Source organism: Zonotrichia albicollis, chromosome 4 (genome assembly GCF_047830755.1).
Source record: "Zonotrichia albicollis isolate bZonAlb1 chromosome 4, bZonAlb1.hap1, whole genome shotgun sequence".
Classification (NCBI taxonomy): Eukaryota; Metazoa; Chordata; class Aves; order Passeriformes; family Passerellidae; genus Zonotrichia; species Zonotrichia albicollis.
In genome coordinates, this window is record NC_133822.1 from 26,748,938 (window position 1) to 26,756,663 (window position 7,726).

A 7,726-nucleotide genomic window follows, 5' to 3' on the forward strand; every position below is an offset into this window, starting at 1 on the left:
CAGAGAGAGAGTAGAAAAAGATTATAAATGGTGCCTACGTGCTGTAACTATACATCAGCAGCTGAGGATCTAACTCAAATCTCCAGGTTGGATATCTGAATAGTAAATGCAGGCAAATTTTCCTCTTTGCCTGAGACTGTGTCTGCCTCACCGTGTGCTGTGTTCCCACATTTCCTCAGCATAAAGGCTCCACTAGGATGTCTCTAAGGAGACCTCCCTGATTAAACAGCAGAAGATCAAAAAATGGTTGGATTTCCAGTGTTCCCTGACTGTGTTCCCACCCTGCTACCCTGAGTTTCAGCATATTTATTGCTAATATTGTGGTTTGGGAAAAGAGGATAGCTGTGGTGTTGATCTTGCCCTAGTATTGTAAAATGTGGAGGTTTGATCACTTACTAGTAGTCTTCCTGGGGACCTTGCTTACTGAAAAGGCCACCCTTCCCTCACTTCTGTCTTTGTCATGTTATGTAGTTAACTCAAATATTTTACTTACCTTAAAAAAAAAACAAACCAGTATTTTTCCTTAAACAGACCAAGGAGGAAAAGTTTAGGGCATCTTCATGTTTTTGTTCAGTAGTGCCATGGTGATCATGCCCTGTCCAGAGGTAAGGGGAATGTGATCCTGTTAGAACATGAGATTTACATAATTCTTTTTCTCACCAAGTGTAGGCAGTTGCTTTCTCACTGCTTGTTTGCACTTCCACATCCCTTTGGATGGGAGTTGTGGCTGCTGGCTGGCAGTTTGGGTGAGTTTGCAGGTCTGGGGGCTGCTGCTGATAAACTCCAAGTAATAAATGAGACACAGTGAGAATCACTGATGGTAAGAGTAGAGTGTAAGTGGGCCCTTCCCTGACTTTGTCCAGCACTTATATAATGTGGTCTTGCTCAGCTGCTGTGCTTGGCAGCTTGTTTTACTTTTTTGTTGGTTTTTCACAGTAGCAGTAATTCCTGGAGCACGGAGCAGGGACCAGCACTCACCATGGTCCTACCACTGCTTCAAGCACTGTGAGGCTTTCAGGAGCAGTCCTTCCTGCTCTGATGGATGCCAGAGCCACAGCCCAGTACCACTGCAGGTGTTTGTGGACAATCTTTGTAAAGAAAAGTCACCACAGTATTTTATTCTGATTGTTTCCTTAGGAAGAGTGGCTGATTCACAGTGCCTGAACAGTGCAGCCCTTACTAAGGCAATGTGCTTGTTGAATTTAATGGGTTACTTTATATAGAAATTCACAGAGAATGCAAAAAGATCCCAGCAAAGCTGAGCTTGCTAGCACTACCCCAGTCTAAAATAAGAGGATTTGGCCTTCTGGCACTATCCATAGGAAGCCAACCCATGGAGCCCTTGAGCCTCTCTGTCACAGCAGGCTCCATGACTTATCCACCACCACCACCACATTTATTTCCTATCCTGCAGCAGTCTGCAGCAGAAATTTATCATGAGTTACCATATGTGAAGCAGCATTTGTTCCCAACAAACACAGCTAGAGTTTTTCAAAGTTTTGTGAGGCTGGCAGTTTGTGGCTTTATTCCAAATGTTTATGGCTATCTCATCCAAATAGATCTGATGCGCATTCCCCACTTCATATTCCTGTTGTTTAATGTTCGAACCTTCCTCTTTGCCAACATGGCATGGAAACCTCAAGAGAGATAAAGATATAAGGGGCAGAAGAGACCTTAACAATGCAGTGAAAAGGAGATGAAGGGACATATTTTTGGTGCACTTTAAAATAAATAAACCATTTGTTTTCAAGTCAACAACTTTGTCAATGGTAAAACTAGAACTTCAGAGCATGGAAAGCTGTGTTAGGGGCTTAGATGATAAGAACATAATTTGCTGTAAATATTTTATCATAGCAGTATATGTGAGTTTAAAACTTCAGAAAGGTTTGTAAGAAGGCTGTTTTAGGAAGGGAAAATGAGTTCTTCTGCATCAAAAAAGCAATCAAGCAATCACTGTGTATAGCTTTTGCCTGCTTGCTTTGTGGACAGGTACAACTTTTGGGAAGGTTTTGCAATATCCACATGCCAGCTGGAGTCTGTATGAGATCTATCCCATACTTTGGCTACCCTGGGACAGTTGGGCTGTGCTGTCCTGTTGTGTGGCTGGATGGTCACCTGAGTGAGGAGGGAAACCCATGATTTCACCTTGGAATGGGTGCCCAATGTGAGCGTGGAGCTTGGAAAGAGCTCCGGGGAACACTCGGCAGGTGGATGAGTGATCTCAGCAGGTTGGACTGAGCCTTCTCTCGAAGTCTGGCAAGAGATCAGTGTGTGAAGGATAATAAACCAAACAAATTGTCTGGCACAAACAATACTTCCCCTGAGTGTTTTCCCTGAAGAGACAAATTTACTGCACCCACATTATGTGCTGCCATAACATACACTGACAAGTGCAGGTATTTTTACTCTCAAAGATACTCTCCCGCTGCTCATGCAGTTCTGGGGTGGAGGGAGGCTGCCCTCATTCTGGGAGTACAACAATGAAAAAACACCTTGCCAGGCAGCTCCAAGGATCTTGTGTCCATGTAGGCAATCCAACATGCTGCCCTCAGTCCTGAGCCATCCTGCTGTACCTCCAGTTTTTCTCCAGCAGCTTGGGTGCCTTCAAAGGCAGATTTCTGTTCTTCCCTTTCCCATGTCTTTAGGCATACATACCATGCTGTATAATATATTACTTTTATAAAAGTTAGACCATTACTTAGGAATACTGTTCTACACACACAAGTGAGGTACAGGTGCTGTTATTCTACATGTTAAGAAATGCTTTTAGAGTATAGCATAGCTCATCCTGTGCTGACTGCCATTTAGACATATTTAAAAGGCAAAAAAAGCAAATTAAGGTTGTTGTACAGGATAGGCCCTTTCTGTGACACCCGGAGTCAGTTGATGTTGATTCCTGGATAAAAGAAGAATAAATAATCTATGCCCAGCCTGCTTTCACTTACCTGCTGAGTTGTGCCAGAGTGCTGTTCCTCAGGCTGTTATGTTTTGTATACTTGTTGGGAAGTCACAGCAAGATTGGAACTGAGAATGGACCCTTCTGCAGTTTACACCAGGCAATGCCTGTTCCAGTAAATGAGAATCTTGTATTTAAATGAAGACTGCCATGACTGCTGAAACTTAAGTGGCTGTTATAAAATTGCATGCTCTGCTCTTGTTCAGAAAGCAATCAGTTTGACAAGCAGGACTTTCATAAAGCTCTGCTGGCTGTGACCAATGCCTGGGTTGTCTCCCAGGGGTTTCTCAGTAACTCCTAGAATAACCTTTTCCATGATTTCCCCAGGCACTTGAAGTGACACTGACAGGCCTGGAATCTCTGAAGTTCTCGTTCCTTGCCCTTCTTGAAAATAGAGACAATGTTTGCCAACTTCCAGTCAGCTGGGACCTCCCTGGATTCCCATTCCAGATTTTGTCCTTGTGCACAGATACTTCATTACCAGTAATCAACTTGATTTCCAATGACTTTTAGGAACTTTGAGGTTCAGCTTTTCTGTCTTTGATAGGAGCTGGCTCTTCTTGTTACTCATTTAAAGCTCTGAAGCCACAAGGACAGCTGAGTGCCATTTCATATGGCACATCTGTAGTCCCATAAATGTGATGTTATGTCTTCTTGGAATGCAGTGAGGATAGCTGCCATTTTACCCAAGTGAATTCCTACCAGCTGGAAAAGGCAGTAATGGATATTTTACAGCAAGTTCCTGATGCCTTTCAAACCTGCCAGACACCAAGAGTCATCAGTCATACCAACAGTATTTATATAATGAACAATATAGATAAAATCAGCAAAGCTGATACTGTCACATCATAAATGCTTTCTCTTAACAAGCTGAGCTGCTAACTTGAGGATAGCAGCAGCATGGCACATGCCATGCTGGAACATGAGAGATTTCTCTCTCTTTCTTTGAGGCTGCTTCTCAATAGAGGGCTGTGACAAGGGCAGCTGCATGAGCTATTCACGGTAACACTAGATTTAGTTTAACAAGTAGTTAAAAGTCCTGGAGGAATATTGGTCATCTAGTCCTTTGCTGTAGCCAGGATTTCTTCCTTAAAAAACTCTCCTTGAAGCCTGTTTGGAAGGAACTTGTATCAGTGTCCACAAACTCCAGCAGCTGGATGAAAAAGAAAAAGCTCTGTTGCTTAAGGATGAAAATTAGACCAAAATATGTAAATGCTATCAAAAAAGAAAAGTTCTCTTCTGATTCTTGCTCACACTTGTGCAAGAAGCCTTGTCCTATACACAAATAAATGGCAAGCAGGGGTATCCATTCCATTTTAAGTTTATTATGAAAGTGATTTTAACAAAAAATTTTATTACATGCTTCATTTTTAACTTTGACATAGAAATCAAAGCTATTAATATACAGAGGCAAAAGGAAATGTATTTTCTTATAAGGTACATTTACAACAACATTTTCTACTATAAATCTGACAAAATTGTTAAAATATTGGTAAAGCTTAGCACTGTATTTTATTTTCTAAGTATCAAATTTTGTACAGTTATTCACTACCCTTGCTCTAAACTATTATTGTACATTTCATATGGAAATCGCTGTTTGTACACAATTTACATTGGTAATAAAGCTTAGAAGTCCCAGCAGCATCTACAACAGTTCAGTTTAAAATCTCACTCCTGCCCAGTGGTTTACATGGAGCAAATTGATGCAGAAACCAGTATTACACCCTGTGTGCTTCCCCCTGAAATCCAGCCTGCCAGAAATTCCTGCTTACACTGGTGCTGGATATGGTCATAATGAACTTTTTTGCAGGTGAAAGTACCACTGGCCTCAGTGCTTTTGGCTAAAGAGGGCTCTGTGATCTGATCCAATGTGAGGTTTTATCACTTCCACTGCTCCCTACAAGCATAGAGATCCCACAGCTTTTCTTGTCTTTCTACTATCCATGTGTGTAATCTATTAAATTCCCTCGTATTTCTGAGTTCTGTGTTGTTTCTTATCCCAACAATGAAAGAAGAACCAGCACTAACTTTAAGATACATATTCTTTTTATGTTATGAAAATGGAAAGCACTTTGCAATGACACTTGATAGTCAATTCTGTTTAAATTAGAATGTTCAAGTGCCCCAGAAAACTCTTCCTGTCATGTCAGTGAGACTGAAGAAATAACAGGAATCTGTAATCTGGAATGATACATCTGGCAACTGCCTCACATCCACCCCAGTCTCCTAAAGTATCTTTATAATAAACATGTTGAGACCCTGCTGCTCTCAATGCAAATTAATGGCCTTTCTAAGTTATAAAACATAGAAAACAATATTTACAAAATAATTTTAATTAAAAAAGTAACAAAAACAAACTCTAAAAAAGGTATTTTCACAATAATTAAAATAAAGTTTAATTAATCAAAGCCACTTTTTTCTAGATATTGAGAAAATTGAATTGCAATTGTTTGTATATCTTTAAACTTGTTATCTCTGCTCTCTGAATACAGATGGTTTAAATTATTAGATCTAAAGGTACTTCTGTACATTTAACTCTTGTATATTACATATTAATTTTATAGATTAAAGGCTTTATGATGAAAGAATAAATAAATGAAATAACAAACTGGAATTGTATATCTTCAGATCCTTAGATAACAGGTTTTTGACACTGTTTATTTTCCACTCTGCTTCTATTCAGATGAGAGATAAAACACAAGACTTGTCTCTGAATCCAAGTCTCTCGCTGAGGAGTAAGTTCATAGTACCTTACAGAAATTTCCCTTCTTCCATAAATTCTTCTGGAAGACAAAATATTCCTTTTCCCAAGTGCTTACAACAGTTTGCCATTCTAGAAAACTACTTCAATAAAGTCCCAAAGTACTGAGATTCTATAAGAACTCCTCCAGTTACTCCCATTCCTATCAATCAGTGGTTTTAAACTACAAAAAAATGCAGCTCCTTGAACTCATGATACAGATATAAGGAACTGTGTGTGTCACTCCTTCCCATCATTTAGAAATCATCCAGACCCCTGAGGTGGCTGAGGAGTTTGCCACTGGGCCTAGCTGTTGACGATTTTACTCCAGCTAAGTTTGTAAGAGCAATCAAAGATTTTTAGAGTCCAGACATGGGAGCTGTCACAGAGCAGGTGAGTTTTGCTGTCAAACACCTGTCAGCAGACCCTGTATAAGAATCACAGCACTACTTTTGCTCCTGACGTTCCAAACCTGCTATCTGCAAGATTAAAACTGGGTTTTTTATAGGTAAAACTGATCTGAAAAATTTGAATGTGTTGGGCAGGCTTATAAAAAGGCACAGGGTGGGGTTTGACTGTCCTTTTGGAATGCTGAACACATGTAAAGGATGTTTCTCACTCATGTGGCAGCATCCTTGCACTCTGCTCACAGACAGGATGAGCTGTGCTCTTTAAAACCTGCTGACAATTCAGAATGTGGACCCTCTGAAAATTCTCTAACCAATCCTGTATTTATTTAAGCTAGTCTAAAACTAAACTAAACTAAACCTGGTTTACAAGGTAAGCTAGTTTTAAGTAAGCTTACTCTAGAATAAAGCTGCTGTGTAGAAAGGATTAGTCTAAATCTTAAGTAGTCATAACTTTATTTTGTGGGGATGGCACAATGAGGAAATAAATTTCTTTTGAAAAGTTAGTCTTTAGGGAAAAATCTAATGTATGATGAAAGAAGGAAGACAGGGCAAGAAAATGGGATGAAAGAAAGACTTCAGTTATTATTCAGTTATTTTAAATCCAGTTTCAGCGAGCTAAATCTCCAGGCAGGATAAGTCTTGTTATTGAAGGCAAGATGCAGGGTGGCAATGCACTGAACACAGAATCCTGCTGCTCCCTGCGTGCAAGTGACACACAGAGGCACCTTTGTGTCCTCAGCACTTTCAAGGCACAACTCGGGGCTTGATGAGCAGCTTGTGATTGCTGCAGTGTCCTGGACTGCAGCAGGTGTGCAGGCAGTGATTTGGTGGCCTGTGAGAATGGTTAGGGATGATTCACCACCACCTCACTAAAAATAAGTGCACTCTTTAAAGCAGAAAGAGAGGCTTAAAATGGTAAGTGCTGCAGGTGCAGTTTTAAGCATATAGGCATTTGCAAATTAAAATAAAAAGCTCTGTTTGTGCCACGGAACTGGGCAATCACAAATGGGCACTTCTTCAGTCTACCTGTATTAACACATAAATTTGTTGCTGCACCTGTCCTGCAGACAATGTGTAATTCTGTAAGAACAGCTACAGGGCTGTATTTATTGGTATGTTCAAATGAAGTATTTCACATTTAGGGTAAAAGGTAAAATGTATATTCTGCTACGTTCCCGAAGCTGGTTTGTTGAAAGGCAGCTTTATTTCTCCTTGTACAGTTTTTGATTCCCAAATGTGTGTAGGTCTCATCTGTAGACGAAGGCATTCTTTGTTGCTGTGCTGTTATTGTGCAGTAGCAACAGGTTTTCTGACTTTGACAAAGAAAGCATCCTACACTAACAGATGAAGAGCTGAATTCATCTCCTATTTGGTGACTGCCAGTTTCTGTAACTGTAAGCCTAGTGTGAAAGTCAAAGCATTTTTAACTTCTAGAGCTGATATAAAAATTCTATGCTGTTTTTCCAATCAACTGAAACCAGTTCAGACTGCCCTATATACCACTTGTCATTACTTACTTCATTAAAAATTTACACATCCAAGAGCATTTCTATGCAGAGTGGCAAGTGTTCAAGCCTGACTCATTTTCTAAATATATCAGATATGAACCCTCTCAATTCA